Genomic DNA, 16,363 nt, shown 5'->3' with positions numbered 1-16,363 from the left:
TGATTTAGGTTAACACATATCATTCTCGGTGAAAACTGTTGAATTGAGAGTGTTATTTTCACATATCCTGGATATCAGAAATTAGAAGACTACGTAAATTGTCAGAGGTTTCAGTTTGCAAGTCTACTGAAGCTTTTAAATGCCTGATTAGTGTTTAAGCGCAGAAGAAAGCCTACTACTGAATTCAGGTGGGACCGTATTTCTGTGAAGCAGCACGTCTGGTTTTAGTACCCCCCCGTGCACCTTTGTACCCTCACCTACCCTCCCCACTAGGTCCGTGTCTCCGCCATGCACACCCCCATCTCCTGCTCCAGCCCACCCCCTTCACCCACACGAGTTTTTAACCCACGCGAGTTGTTTCGCCGTGCGCACCCTGCTCTCCTATCTCCTGCCCTGCCTCCCTCCTTTCCCTCCTCCATATTACACATGCGCGGTCCCCGGGAGCAGCGTGGCGGCGCGCAGGGCGCGGCTGTCGGCGGCAGCGGGCGAGCGCCTGGACCGCGGGTGAGGCGAGCGATCCCCTCCGGCGGGGGCGGCGGCGGCCGCGGCGGCGGGTGCCTCCTGCCCGCTGGCCGCCCGGGGCCGGCGGGACGGGAAGCTGCGAAGCGGCCGCCGCGGCAGGCTCCCGGTCCGCCGGAGGCGAGCCGGGCCAGGGCAGCGCCGGGCAGGTCCCCGAGAGCCGACAGAAGGGAAGAGGGGACGGAGGCGGGCACCCCCCAGGCGCGGCCAGCGGGCGCCTTCCCGAGTCGCCGGAGCTCCCCCGGCGCCTTTCCCCAGCCCCGCTCGGCCCCTGCGGCTGCCCCCAGCTGCAGCCCCTCCCCTGAAGCCTGTGCTGCAGCCGCAGGCAGCCCCCGAGCCCTGTCGTGAGGGCGGCAAGCTGGCCCTCCGGTGTTCTCGAGTCTCCCTTAAGGCGGGTGCCGTTAGCAGCGGCGCGGGGAAGGAGCGGCGTCCGTCCGCGGAAGCCCCTGCGGACGGAGGGGCTCTGGCCAGGGTGGAGCTGCGGTAATAACGGTCGCTGCTGCCTCTTTCCCTCTGCCAGAGGCCACGCCGTGAGCGGGGTTGTCCTTTCGTCCCCGGAGATGCCGCTGACTGCAGCAGCCTCAGGCTCGCGTGGCCTGTCTCTGCCCGGCCTCCCTCTCCTCACGGCACGGGAGCGCAGAGGGACAGGCGGAGCGCTTACTGGCTGTGGACGGGAGCTGCTGAAGCTGGAGAGGCCGCAGAAAGGTAAAGAAGAAGAAACGGAAGGCCATCTGGCTGGCAGCTGCCTCCCGCTGCAGGCCAGAGGGACCCTGCCTCTGTGGGTGTGGGAGGATCCCTCCTCGTAGTCCACAGCAGGTCAGACCGCCAGGGTGATGCGTGACCAGCAGCACGGTACGGCCACGTAGTGAACGAGCGAGCGAGGCTACGTGTCTAGGAGGCCTCATCTCGCAAGAGCTGCGAGGGGCTCGCGTGTTCCGTTATGCGGAGGACAGCCAAGCGACTGGAGTTACAGAAGAGGAAGGGAGGAGAGAAGGAGAAAGAAGCGGCTGAACTGGCAAAGTCTCTTGGCAGCGCCAAGAACAAGAGCTGCGGTGAGCCCCGGGCCCTCGGGGCCCCGTCTCCCCTCTTCGGTGTTGTGGTCCCTCCCTGCCCCCTCCGTCCCCTGGTCCCCTCTCTTTCCCACACCCCTGCTTTTTTTTTTTTTTTGCTTTTTTTTTTTTTCCTTTCCTCCCTTGTACCTCTGATACTGAAAAGCCGGTCGACGAAACTCCCTAAGACTCATTTTGGAGTTTTAGAAAGCAGGCGTTCTTCACTGCAGCGCTGGATGCACGGGGGATAGTTCCACCTAGTGTGCGTGCCACAGCTTTAGCACAAACAGGTTATATAGAATAACTAATTGCTTATTAATCAGATGAGTATACATATACATAAAAACGATGGCAACCGATTATCATAGCACTGCCTACATCCGATCACGTGCAAGGAAGGATCCATTTGAGACGAAGGGCTGCTTTTGCGACCACCGACCCATTTGAAGTTCTTGCTGGCTGTCCTCGAAGTCTTTATTCTTGTCCTTGTTCTTTGATCTTGAAGCTTAACGCAGTTTCAATCACATGTGGTCAGTTTCAGCATTGTTCCCATTTAGCTTACAGGGGAACATCTAGTCATAAGAGCAAAGAACTGCAAAACTTAGGAGTACCTACCTCTGCTAGTTAATTGCTCGGCTATACTCTTGTCTGTTGTTTCAGTTGTAGCGTTAGTATAAGATTTCTAACCATTATTTACCAAATCTCACTTTTATAGTCACCTAGCAGCAAACCACAGCTGGTACAAAGTATTAAAACCACCCAAATATTTAGACGTGCCATACAGAACGTATGGAAATGTGCTATCAGAGGTGTCCGAGGGGCAGGGGGAGCGCCGGGGGGCGCCCCGAGCCCCGGAGCAGACTCGCTGGCAGGACTCGATAGGTGCGCGACTGACTGAATAGACGCTGGCCGGCCGGCCCCTTTGCCCTCTGGGCTGCGTTTGCGCTCCCTCTGCACGGGGCGAGGGGCTGTGAGGGAGCCCAGGGGAGGAGGAGGAGGTGAGGCGCTGGGGGGGGTCGGGCCGTGCCCCCCCTGTTCCTGCTGGGCTCCAGCTGTTGCAAATGTTCTGGTAAAGAAATCAACATTTAATCACATAGAAGAGTTAGGTTTGATTAAGAAGTAAAATTGTGAAGCGTAACGTATAGGATTGTTAAGTTTGAAACGTAGCCATAGAAACTTTAGGAGCTGTGTTATGCGTGACGCTAGGAACCGTAATATTGTTAAAGTTTGAAACAGCTAACCCTAGAAACCTCACCAGGAAGTTACTGGTTTTCCTACGTTCTGTTTCAGGAAACTAAGGAAACCGTCGTGGACACCAGTTTGCTGCTTGGAAACCCCCTTACCCTTCCCATCTCGATTTGAGTATCGACGATGCCAGTCAGCAGAGCCAAGTGTCACTGACCAATGATTGTTTTTAAATAAGAATATTGGTAAGGTTATATAATCACAGGACCGATCGTTACAACGGTTAAATTTAAGAACGAGCATAGTATGCGTTTTTACGGAAGGAGCTTAGGTAACAATGACCTGACGGGAAAAGCCTGTAAAAACTGATGGATTTTGATACTAAGTGGGACACGCCTTTGGAGGAGCGATCCCCCGTGTCCCCAGCGCTGCGATAAACAAAGTGCCTGCTTCTTAACTTCACGTTGGCGTTAAGGAGTTTTATTCTGGATTTCGGTAACGGTTTTGGCGACCCAGATGGGACCTTGCGAGTGAGACTGGACGAGATGGCGTGTCGATCGAGCTCCGGCCGGCACCGAGGTATTCTCGGGGAGAACCGTCACCCTCGACACGCAAAGCTCCTCGCAGCGTTCCCTGGAAAAAAGGTAAGGCGCTGCTTCTTTGGAATTTGTTTGGAAAGCCTGCCCGTGAGGCGCGGCGAAAGCTTCCCAGGGTTGGGGCTTGGAGGGTAGCCGTCTGCAGTGGAAGCCTAGGCGTCTGCCCGTAAGTCATAAGCGAAAGCTATTGCTGGGTTGGACTTTGTGTATTATTTGGGACAGCTGTCGTTTGCATTTGTTTGGTATTTGGTATTTGAATGTATATAAGTATAATGGCATTAGCAAAATTGTTTAAGAATAAGAGTGCAGGAAATAGAACTGCTGATGAAAAGTTACCAGAAACGTCACCGCTGGGATGTTTATTGGCACGTTGGGGTGAACTGCAGGAAAAATGGTAAACAAACAGAAATTTGAGTTACAATACTATATTGCAATTACTGTTGTTTTGTAGGAGAGAGAGTAAATGGAATAAAGTGCCATATGTAGATTTGTTCTTTTTAAGTGAACGTATCGGACGGGGACCGGAGGGGAGTCTCCCAGCAGAACCTCTGGTTACAGCTAAACTGGGAGAACAGAAAATTGAATTTGAGTTGACACTAGAGTCACCTTTTCAGTTTTAAATACCTCAGAGGGAGAGTTAAGTTTTGAAGAAATTGGTGGTGTTGGTGCAACAAGCGAACGAGAAACTAGACCCTTCTTTAAATCTTTAACAATGAAATTAGGAAAGCAATGGGTCACTCGGCAGTTTTTGTATGTGCCAAATTCTCCTAAACTCCTGTTAAGGAGAGGTCTATTTGAGAACTTAGAGGCAGAAATTAAATTTAAAAATGGAGAGCTTAAAATTTTAATTCCAGAAACTAAACGTATCGAAGCAGCGGCTTTGTTGTTAACAGGATGTTTACCGAAAGCAGAAGATTATACCGGTCCAAGTGTAATGCTGTCATTCCAGTCGTCTGGACTGGGAAGTTCCCGGTAAATCCAAAAAGCAGAACCTGTGAGAGTTGATTTAAAGCCAGGATCGAATCCGGTAAGAATGAAACAATACCCCCTAAAACCGGAAAGTCGGAAAGAGTTAGTAATGGTAATACAAAAATTTTTAAGATACAAATTGTTAATAGAATGTGAATCCAGATATAACACCCCGATCTTGCCTTTTAAAAGGCTGATGAAAAAGATGATAGATTAGTTCAAGACCTCCTCAGAGCAATAAATCAAATAGTACAAGGTATTCATCCGGTCGTAGCAAATCCTTATACTTTGTTAACAACCCTAACGGAGAAATGAGAATGGTTCACAGTGTTGGACCGAAAAGATGCCTTTTTCTGTATTCCCTTGGATCCCAATAGTCAAGAGGTTTTTGCTTTGGAATGGGAAAATCCTGAGACTGGGAGAAAAACACGATATACGTGGACAGTCTTGCCTCAAGGCTTTAAGAATAGTCTTACCATTTTTGGAAATCAATTGGCACGAGAATTAGAGATTTGGAAGAAAGAAAATAATCAAGAAATCTTGCTGAAATATATGGACGATCTGTTAATGGTAGCTGAGACGGAAGAACAATGCACAAAGTTAACTCTTAACTTTATGAACTTTTTGGGAATCAGTAGATATCGAGTGTCAAAAGAAAAAAACCCAAATAACCCAGAAAGAAGAAACTTAAATTTGAGTTTTAAAATCCTAAAAGGACAGAGACAATTGGGAACTGAGAGAAAAGAGGCAATGTGTCGTCTCCCCGAACCTAAGACTAAAAAAATGAATGACAAGCATTTCCGGGAATGGTCGAGTGGTGTCACCTGTAGATTATAAATTGTGGCTTGCTGGCCTGACCTTTATAGGAGCAGCTCAAAACCTCAAACGACGGATTGGACCGATGCCGAGAAAGCTACCTTCCAAGAATTGAAACAGGCTGTAATAGGGGTGCCAGCCCTAGCGTCTGCCAGATCTCACAAGAGACACTTGAACTTTCTGCTCGTGAAAGAAGAGGTAGAGCTCTGGGTATCCTGGCCCAATATTTAGGGCCAAGTGGGCGAGCTGTGGCCTACTTCTCGAAGCGATTGGATAACGTGAGTCTGGGATGCTCTGGTCGTCCGAGAGCCGTCGCTGCAACTGTGCTACTGATCCAGGAAGCTCGTAAGTTCGCCTGAGGAGAAAGGATTACTGTACGTTTCCCATATGATAACTGTTGTGCTAAAACGGAAAGGGGGGCACTGGTTATCCCCTAGCAGAATGCTGAAATACCAAGTGGTGTTGTTGCTGGAACAAGATGATGTTTACCTAAAAACTACTACCGCCGTTAACCCTGTTGCGTTTTCAACAACTGACCGAGTTAAAGGAGAACTGGAACGTGACTGCTTGCAGGCAATCGAAAGAGTTTACTCCAGCTGACTGGATCTCTGAGATGTGCCACTAGAAGAAACAGATTGGGAACTATATGCCGACGGAAGCGGTTCCATCTGTGAAGGAAAACGTTTTATCGAGATAGGCAATAACTACTGAGGAGGTACTTGCGTTGCCAACTTTGCCTTCGATGATCTCTGCCCAAAAGGCTGAATTGATAGCTCTTACTCGAGCTCTGGAACTAAGTCAAGGAAAGCGAGTCAACACTTGGACAGACTCAAAGTATGCTTTTGGAGTGGTACGTGCGCATGGAGCGATACGGGGAGAAAGAGGACTGTTATCTGCACCAGGAACCGCCGTTCAGCACGCAGAACAAATACTGAAATTGTTAGAAAGCATTCAAAAACCAACAGCAGTCACGATGATGCACTGTAAAGCACATCCGTTAGGTAAGACCGGTCCTAACGCAGGTAACCGACTGGCTGATAAAGCTGCTGAAGAGGCTGCAGAAAAAGGCATCCTAGCACTAGTTCCAGAGAAAGGTATAAAATTGCCTAAAGAAACTCCAAATTATAATGAAAAAGATGAAGAATTAATTATTAGATTGCAGGCTAACAAAATGAAACAGGATAGGCTGTAACACCGACAGGTCGAATAATAGTCCCACCCACAATAATAAGAGAAATTGCCCCATTGAACATCACAAAGTATACTGGGAAACAGAAAGCGAAATATGACAAAGATTGTTTAAACAATTATAAGTGGACGTGAAATGTATATGTAAATTTATCCCCGAACCAGTAATAAGATCATCTTTGGGATTATTAAATAAGGAAATTTTTTAGAAGAATATTAGCAAATTGATTTTATAGAATTGCCTTGAAAATAAGGATATGTCCTAGTTTTAGTTGATATCTTTACTGGGTGGCCCAAGGCTTTCCCTTGTCGCACCAACAAAGCAAGGGAAGTAGTCAAAGTCTTGCTCAAAGAGATAATACCAAAATATGGGGTGCCTGTAAGAATGTCATCTGACAATGGCCCTCATTTTATAGCAAAGATTATGAGACAAGTTGAGCCAAGTATTATCTATGGATTGAGACTATCACACCCCACATAGACCACAGGCAAGTGTGTGGGGGGAGAGAGAGAGAGAGAGAGAATGAACTATATCCTTAAGCAACAGTCGAGTAAAATTTGTCAGGAAACCTCACTCCTCACATGGGTTAAAGCGTTACCCGTGGCTCTATTAAGAATCGGAGTATAGCCAGAAGAGAAAGAAAAGTCAAGTCTTTAGGAAATGTTGTATGAAAGACCATATCAAGAGTCCTGTGTTCTGAGTATCTTTGGAGATATGTTTTTAAAAGGTGTTATGATTTCTTTAAGCAATTCTTTTCAAGAACTTTGTCAGTATGTCTCCACAGCTGGACCCTTAGAACTGGACGTAGCAGCGCATCCCTTCCGACCAGGAGACTGAATATATATAAAATCACCGAGAAGTGGAAAGGACCGTATCGAGTCATTTTAACAACACTTGTAGCAGTAAAGGTCTGGGAGAAGAACCTTGGCTTCATTATTCGAGAATAAAGAAAGCACCCAACAAGAAACTGGAAGTCTAAAGAAACTGTCCCTTTAAAACGGAAAATCTATAAGTAAGTTTCACGTTATCTATTTGGGAAAACAGTTGTGTAAAGTTTATAATGTTGGGGTTGCTATTAGGAATATTGTCGAGGGCAATAATCTTTTTGTGTGTTTAGAGGGTGTATGTGGGTTTTTTTGAGGGGTTCTAAACATGAGATAAACAAAATGAAACAATTATTGTTTGAGCTATTCATCTTGATATTAACCGGTTTTGTAATTTGAATTAAAAAAAATAATGTAGTTTTGTAACTGATTCAAAGTTTTGTAAAGACACAGAATTTAACCTCAGTAACAGCCTGCCTTTCCGATTCCAAAGTCAGATGAAAATCTAGTTCCGTGGAGAATACTGACATTGAATTTAACCAAAACTTGAGAAAAGAGGTAGAACAATGAGAATCATTTTAGCAGATTCAATTGGATGGATTTAAAAGGCAATTTTTTTTTTTTTAAATTTGAAAGAAGGAATTATAGCGTTGTGAATTATAACGTTACCAAACCATCCACCTCACGGACAAAAGAATTAATTTACTCGCCCTTCGGGAGAAACTTGTACAAGCACCCCTCGGGGCTGTCAGCTGCCAAAACCGTAGAGACAAGTGCAAAAAGGAACTTGGGATCATGTTTAAAATATAAAACGATGTTTAGAACTTACTGGAGTTCCAGGATCCTTGTTAGAGCCACCCAGAGTCGGGACCATCTGTGGAAATTTAGACCGGTTTAGACAACCAGAGAAACATCACACATCCTAAACAGAGCTGTATGAAAGTTTGTACTTGCAGCTAGCTCCTCTGACCCCAAACTCCCAAGACCTTCTCTAGTAGCTAAAGCTCTAAGATGGGGGTGTATTTGTAGAAAGGATAATAATACTTCACATGATCTTTGGTCCCCTCTTAATAACAGGAAAAATTTAGCTTGGAGTTGACGGCATTAAAGGACAGGTGAAAAGTTCAGGCTTAACTGCTTGGGTGACTAGTGATGCTATATGATCCACTCACCTCTTCATGAAGGAGAAAAGCAAATCGTGGTCTTGAGACTTAATAACTCTATCCTCTCTCTGGAAGAAATCTCCCTTGTGGCCTCGCTCGCGGGTGGACCTGGGGAAATCGAAAAGATGATACCTGGCAATTGCCAAGTCTTAGAACTAAAATCAGATGGGTATTAAAATCTGTATTTTGACCCCAGTTAACACCTCTTCCACATCAGATGACTCTTGACATCTGTCACTCAGTCAAGGCAGTGCCTGCTGCTTCACTTCACCTTGGTGGTGAGGGGTTTGGTTCCGGGTTTCGGTACCACAGCTGCGGGCCGGGGCTGGAGGAGCCGCAGGTGCGGGCAGTGAGAGGCTGATGGCGACGCCCCCTCCCTGGCAAGGGGAGGGGCTGCCGGGGGAGGGGCCGCCGGGAGCCCAGGCAGGAGCGGAGCTGAGCAGTGACCGGGCTGCGGCTGCCCCGAGGGAGAAGGTGAGCGGGGCCGGGCGCCCCTCGGAGCGCGAACGTCGGAGGCGGGGGTGGCCCGGGGGAGGTGGGGGTGCCCCGGGGGAGGTGGGGGTGCCCCGGGGGAGGTGGGGGTGCCGAGGCCGAGGGGGAGCCCTGGGGGCTCACAGGGCGGCTGAGAGAACGTGCGCGCGGGGGTGGGGGGCGGGGCGCTGACAGGGCGGCTGAGAGAACGTGCGCGCGGGGTGGGGGCTCACCGGGCCCCGTGGCGGGGCTGCGCAGTCGGCCGGCGGGTCCCGGGGAAAGCCCCGAGGAGGACGGCGGGGTCCGTGTTGCACGCACGGAGCGACAGCGGGGCCGCGCCGTGCCGGAGCTACCCGGAGCGGCGCTGGGGGCTCGGCGGGAACTGCCGCTGCGCCGGCGTGGGGAGGTGGGGGGGAACGGAAGCGGCGTCCCCTCGGCGTCAGGCAGCAGGGCAGGCTGCCTCCCGGGGCATGCCGGGAGCTGTAGTTTTCGCGGACTCGGCGGCCGGGCAGCAGCGCGGCTCTCGGGCGCGGCGTAGTCCTCGCGGCCCCCGGAGTCCGACCAGGTCAGACTCGGGAGCGTTGCCGGTTTCGCGTGGTTTTCCGCGGGCTTCCCGCTGCGCCCGCTCCCCGACCAGCCGTGCGGACGCGCCTCCCGGGCGCATGCGCCGTGCTTTGCGTTGGGGCAGCCCGGCGTTCGCTCGCCGGCGCAGGCGCCGTCCCCGTCCCCGGAGGTTTGTGATCTTGGGAAGCCAATGTCTTGGATAGCTGGGGTTGTGCCTTGCAGGCTTGTGGGTTGTGGCTTGCAAGCTTGTGACTCCCACCAAGTTCCCAACAAATTCAAACGTAGAAATTGTGCATCAGCCCTCCTCGCCCCCTCCGAGCTGGTCTGTTCTCTGTGGTCACCATTAGTAGCCTCGGTTTCCCACCTGTGGTTCTCCACAAAGCCAGAGCCTCGCAGCTCCATGCTGAAGGGAGTGGGGAGCTACACACGGAGAAGGCAGAGGCCCGAGTTTGTCTTTTGGGGATGAGAAGTGGCGAGGAACTGCCATAAATGGGACGCATCCCTGCTTGAGGCATGGCTGTTTCAGCTGTGCACATGGAAAATCCTCAGATACGTTGCATCTAGCCCTCCTTTCCATTGACCCCAGGAGAACTGGCCTCCTGTGTCCCCCAAGTTTATTTACTTCATGCTGCAGTGAAGTGGCTATTTTTCTTCTTTTCTCTGAGGATTTTGTGGATCTGGGCGTGGGAAGGACTGCCTTAATGCTGGCTTTCTCAGCCTACTTCTGGGAAGCCAGGCATATCTGCAGATTAGAGCCGGGGGAGTGGCCCAGACGCCTTTTATTCCTCGGAGGGCAGTGGATTTGGGGAGTTAGAGCAAGGCATGCCTGGATGTTGGTCTCCCTGAGGGGGAGGGGGTTTACAGCCAGATGAGTGAAGAGCCTCCCCCAATCACTCCTGGGGAAAGGGTTGGGGGGTGGCTTTTAATGTACCCACGGTATCGATGTGGCAGGTGAGCATACACCCCCCTCTTGGCTGGGGGATCTTATGTGGACGCCTGCTGAGCCAGGGCTGGAAGCCCCTCTGCACACCCTGGAGGAGCTGGGTGCAGACTGGGGACGTGAGGGCAGTCGTGACATGGACACGGAGCGGCAGAGAGTCCTGCTCTTTCAGCAGTTAACGGTGCTACCGCGTGTTCAAAACCTCAAGTGCACCCGTCCAACCGTGCATTCTCTTTCCTGGGGTTTGTTTATGGGACAAATAAACTGCCCAGCACTAGATGAGAAGGTTGTCTGCACTCCACCTCAAATCAGGTGCATCACCTCTCCGTCGGGAAAGAAGTATGGGGGTGGGCATAAAAGGAACAGTAACTCCAACGTTGGGATTCTTTTTGGCTCTGGGCACAGAGCAGGTAACCACAGCGATACAGAGAGGGAAGGAGGTGCTGATGGGTTTGTACCTTGGACTTACACTGTAGAGGATGATCTGTTCAGGACATCCATGTCATAGAGTAGCTGTTGCATGATTTATACTTGTAATCAGGTTCCTACTTGATAGCCTTAACTTTGCGTGGCTTGCGTATTGAACTTTGCAGTAGTTTGTTTGTTTTTACATTTCCTTAAGGTCTAGGCAAAGGTTTAGAAAGTTAGCAGACTTAAGGATAAGCATTTATTACTTTGTCCTGCCACGTTGCCATTTGAAACCTGTTCTGAGTGTTGGTGGTATTCAAGAAATTGCCGAGATTTCGAGGGTGAATCTGTATCTTTAGGTGTACTGAGCAGAAAAGTACAATGGATCTTTTTAGTTGCCAGATAGCTTTCTTTATCCAGGCGGTCAATTTGTCAAGATCAGGCTGCAGTGTCCAGGGGGCCAGGGCGGGAAGGTTGGTGTTCAAGCTTCTCATTCCTGTCAGCGGTGACTCCGCTTGCACCACTAAGTGGTGCTGTGTACATACGCTTTATTAAATCGGGAGCTGCCTGTGCCTGCCTGCTTGTGTAGTTCGGAGTGGTCCTTTTAGAGAAAATGTTCTTTTGGCTGCATTTGTTCTCCTGTGATACAAAAACTTGACAGCTGTTGGGGGCAACTACTACTTTAGGAGAATTTCTATAAAGTAAGAAATTGCTGGTTTTATTTTGTCATGGTGGGCACAAAATTAACTGATTCAAAATCACGTCCACTGCAGCTTATGCTTCCGTAACACACCACTCAACTGATTTCTATGCGTAAATGTCTTCGGAGAGGAATCACAGGTGCCTGCTGTGACTATAGGGACAAGCAGTATGGGCTCACAGGAACAGAACATGCTTTGCCTTCCCATCACCAGAAGAAAGAGAGAAAGAAAGAAAGAGGTGAAGAAGGGTGCTCAGGAGCAAGAGGCTGCAAGGAAGTTGCTGTACGTGATCCTTTTGCCTTGCTTTATCTGACAGAAAAGCTGCCTTCTGCTAGTTGGGTCTTGGCTTGAAAGACAAGGGGAGAGAGACTCCCGCCCCTCTCCCAGGGAGTGTGCTACTTTTGACTGGCTTGTTCTGACTATGTGATCTGCAATTACAATATTGAGATTGCATGGTGACAGTCTATACCACTGACTCCCTGAGTGGTTTTTCATTTCTGTCCCCGCTTCCTTCTCCAGCTTTTTCCAATATATCAATTTAAAAAAAAAAAAAAAAAAAAAAAAATTAACCTTACATGAACATCATGCGTTGGCTTTGGCCCCAAACACTTTATTTCCTAGAAATAAGTTGAGTCTTTTCATCAGAATATGTAAAAGATTTCTAGCCACTGTAGTACTATTGTATTGTTTGTTTTTTTAAATAAGATTCTGTCCAGGTTCCAGCATGTGCACTAAACTTCTACTGCAGTAGAAGAGAGTCTTAAGCTGAAGAGAGATTTCATGCTTGGGAGAGAAAAAGGGCAGATCTTGACTCAAAAGTAACTTTTCCAAGGGAAAGGTAAACTCTTTTGTTTCTTTGGGGATTTTTATTCTGATAGCACAAGCATCTTGTTCTCTCAGGATTTTGTAATCTCTGGGAAAAAAACCCCTTGGTGTTGTGTCACTTCCTCCTTCCCTGGTTGTGTTTTTTTCACTCCTTTTCAGAGGAAGTGCTAATACTGTTATAATTTAGGAAGACATTTTAACTTTTGACTCGGAGGTCTGCTGACTTCACTGTAAAGGCAGTTTCTGTGCATCCAAATGCTGTTAATCCCTTAAAATACGAAATGAAAGATGTGTAACTTGGAGCTGAGACTGAGTCAGAGTATTCCAGATGGGTCTGGTTTACTTTGCATTCAGTGTTCCTGTAGCCTGTTGCTTTGGAAGGTGCAGGTAATAAGCTTTTCAATTGAATAAATGAGCGGTAGTGGTTTTTTGTTTTCCTCCCCTAGAAATGTAGTGCTTGATCAGACTGCACTGACCTGTAGAAGTTGTGGGCACTGTGGTGTTCTCCAGAATGCTACTTGGGCTGCCACTACAAGTAGGCCATTTAAAATAATAACCTTAGACTTTAAAAATACATAAAAACTTCATGATGCTTAAAGTATAGAGCAGAGTAGTCATCAGGTTAAAATAACTTCATGCTTATGACATGCACAGTGATGGTTCCTTTCAGGTTTTTTGGTTGTTGTTGGTGGTGGTTGTTTTTTCTTCTTTAAGATGGCACTGGTTGCAGTGATCTTCAGTTTTACGGCACAGCTAACTGTCTTAGTACAGATATGGTTCCTTTCTGCCTACTATTTCCGTTTACTGGCAGACATAGTTAAGATAGCTCTTTGGAGTTGTGGAGTGCGCGTGTGTATATAGATATATGTGTGTGTGTGTGTGAATGTGTCTGAAAATAAGAAGACCTAAAGTCCCCTCCCCACATCATTAGCTTTCGCTGCCCTGTATTTCAGTGTTACCAAGATTTTAAAGTGACCCAAGTATTGCTGTTGCAAATGTTTCCATGTTTGTCTAACTATTGTGATGACATAAAAAAAAATAAAATCAAAACACTAAATGTTTTATTACTTGCCCTATAAGTATATAGGCGTTCCCTGTCTAATATCTATTTCTTTTTTCAGGATTCACTGTATTTATTTTTTTTTACCCTATGAAACGGAAAGAGATTTCTGGCTTACTGTTGGCTTTTGATAGACGTTTTATCCTTGGGGAATTGCCCACCAATTACTTCATAGAGTTTGGAATTTAACTGAAGGACATTTTGCATGCCCGTGTTCAAATAGCGATGCTAACAGGCCACCATACGGTTCGTGTTGATAGCTTTATGGATACTTAAAGGTAGGCAATAGTCTTATTTTTTAATAATGCTTAACCTTTTTCTCTTTGGCATGAACAAGCAAGTCTGCCTGGTTTTGTAGGACTTGCAGCTTTTCCTTAACATCAGACTTTAAAAAGGGGAGAACCAGTAGTATCAGGTACGCAGTTAGGATGGCGATTTTTAAAATACGAAGCTGCGTAACAGTCTCGGGAAGAACATGTGTGACTGGGCGTGAGAGTCTGTGGTACAGCATTACTAACCTTTGCTAAAAAAAGTTTTGAAGAATGAAGCATTTGCTTTATGAACGGTACTTGAGGACGAATTCTGATGCTGCTGCTAAAGTTTATTGAAAAATAGGCACTGATTTCAGTGATGATGCAGGTGTGGTTTCTGTTCATGCCTTAAATCTGAAAAGAAGAGAAGAGAAACCTCCATTTGAAGGAGGATTTTGTATGAAGGGTAATCAAACCAGTAACCTGCTTTAAGAACGACTTTAACATATTTGGAGCATCGGTTAAAGGCAAATAAGTAAAGTTTATCATATCCTCCTACATAAGCTGTGACTATTGAATACAGTCGGCAGTCCACCTCAGAACTTGCTGGTGTGCAACTGCAGCGTGTTAAGTTGTAAGACTTCACAGCCACGAGCTGATGGGCCACAGTTCTCTCCGAGCATAAAGCGCTGTAAGTTTTAGTTTCTTGCACAGCAGTGACTCTTTTCAACATTAGTAACTATACAACAGGGTAAAAGGCAAATTTAGTGAAGAATAATGTGTCATTCTCAGAGTAGCTGTTTGCATTTCACCATGATGCAGATGCTTTTTATAGCAGTTGTGTTGGCACATGTGTTAGAATTCGGTTAATTCTCTCCTGAACTCATTTAAACTTTTGGCTTCAACTGCATCACTGGCAATATGTTTCAGAATAGAATAATTATTTCCTTTAAAAAAAAACGGGGGTGGGGGGGTAAGAAGAAGGGGTGGAGGAAGCGGGGATAAAAAAATCTGCTGTCTGCCAGTGCTGTGGGCTGCTCACTCATTTTTCTGTAGAACTTCTGGGGGTTTTTTGTTGTTGTTGTTGTTCATCTTCTTCTACCTTAATGCTAATAGGCATTTCTACCTTTTCTACCTTGTTTTTCTACCTAATGCTAATAGGCATTAGCCTATCCTCTGCACCTTTGGTCATTTCCTGAAGTTTGTCTGTAGTTTCCTACATTAGTAGGTAAATGTATCTATTTTACTTTACAGAGTTTTGCTAGTTTTTTAAATTATACAAGAAATTTAAGTCTTGGAACAAATGTCTTTGCTTATTGATTTTTGTGAGTAGCTGCAAAAATCTTATGTATTAGTTGCCCCTTTTAAAATTAAAATAAAAATGAATGCTATGCAAGAAATAGGTTGCAAGTAACTGTTAGGGTCTTACTACTGCTCGCTGTTGAGAGATCGTGGGAAGTGCAGAGAATTTGTGTTACAAGTTACGGGCATTTTTCAAGATAGTTTTCCAGGTCTGAGGCGTGCTGAAATATCTTTTTCCTATGATAGTGTGTTTAGTTTCGTTGACTTCAGCGGAACACACAGAATACATTGACTTAAACTAGCTGAGAATCTGATGATAAGGTTTTATACTCTACCTAACATAGTGTTGTGATGACCTGTCCCCTGACCTCAAAATTATGTTTGATGATCGTAACAGGAGGCCGGATCTTTGATCTGGAAATTATGCTGATAGCGACATTACAGAATCCAGGCTTGTAACTTCACTGGTTTCTTGCAGCCCCTCAAGTTCATGAAGGACAATAAAGACCCATTCTCTTTTGTTCTTGTGCTATAATCAGTGATGGAAGTATGACATTGTCAGTTGTAAGAAGTGGCTTAACTGCTGTTGGAGTCTGCTTTTATGCCTGGAAAACCTGTTGATTTGCATGGGTTTGCACAGCTTGTGCTAATGATATGGCTGGAATGAGACAGGGTCTTGTGTAGTCTGCAAGGGCTGTATATGGTCCTGGTTTATAGCTGGGTGGGAGGGATTGGTTCAAGTTACTTCTGATTTGCCCTATTTAATATCTTAAATAGGAGTGAACAGGGTGATTGGAACAGTTTCATTTTTACAAGAGGAAATTTATAAATCGGTTTTTATCCTGTGTTAGAATTAAGATATGTATTTACTGGAGACAACGAGTCTAGCCTGAACACTGAAACAGCTCTGTTTTGGGCACACTATTAGAACTTTTTTAAAATTTTCAAATCATAACAGTCTGTCAGTTCATGCTTGTTGAGTCTGAGACATTAAGTGATGCCCTTTGAACAGGGAAACATTGCTAATAATTGATATTTGGTTTGTAGACTATACCTTTTGTATGCTCTAAAGTCACCTGTTGTTTCCCTTTCATTTATAAAAGCTCTGTTCGTCAAACCATATAAGCGCATACCTAAATTCAGTGTTAAACTTCCTGAATTGCTCTAAACTATTGCGTTGCTGTAAACTGTTTTGGCTGATAAACCTAAGCGGTCAGCTTGGTATTCCTCCATGTATATGTGATTAAGATGCAATAGGTCGGAACAAGTTACCAGGCAACTGCATGCTCCAGCTGCATAGGAGGCACAAAGCAGCTGGCCCGTTCCTTGTAATCAGTGGGAAAGTACAGATTCTCCTGTGACCTTGGTCACTTTTGTCTATAACATATTAGATAAGAGTATTTTGATACTCCTCTCGCAGTGGGAGAAACACTGCTTGTGTCTGTGCAGTGTGTGAAAATCACTTTACCAAGATGCTTTTATTTCTAAAACCCTTGGAAAAAAAAACTCAAAACGGAGTTTTAAAACTTTT

General features: G+C 46.6%; 1 long non-coding RNA gene across 2 annotated transcripts in view; it reads right to left on the bottom strand.

The window, feature by feature from the left end:
- Positions 1 to 8,533, bottom strand: part of LOC126036669 (uncharacterized) — a 52,491-nt gene extending 43,958 nt beyond the window's left edge. The window contains exons 1-5 of one of the 2 annotated variants that reach the window (XR_007505217.1): positions 8,320 to 8,533; positions 7,977 to 8,021; positions 4,252 to 4,397; positions 3,686 to 3,729; positions 2,912 to 3,386 (exon numbers count right to left, since the gene is read on the bottom strand). This is a non-coding gene — a long non-coding RNA (uncharacterized LOC126036669). Of the gene's footprint in view, positions 1 to 2,911; positions 3,387 to 3,685; positions 3,730 to 4,251; positions 4,398 to 7,976; positions 8,022 to 8,319 lie in introns of those variants that run through there. The other variant, XR_007505216.1, reaches the window with a different exon arrangement.
- Between the last annotated feature and the right edge of the window lie 7,830 nt (positions 8,534 to 16,363).

The sequence above is a fragment of the Accipiter gentilis genome, unplaced genomic scaffold, assembly GCF_929443795.1.
Source record: "Accipiter gentilis unplaced genomic scaffold, bAccGen1.1, whole genome shotgun sequence".
NCBI lineage: Eukaryota > Metazoa > Chordata > Aves > Accipitriformes > Accipitridae > Astur > Astur gentilis.
Note: the sequence above shows the minus strand (reverse complement) of the source record. Positions and strands in the feature narration are given on the sequence as shown.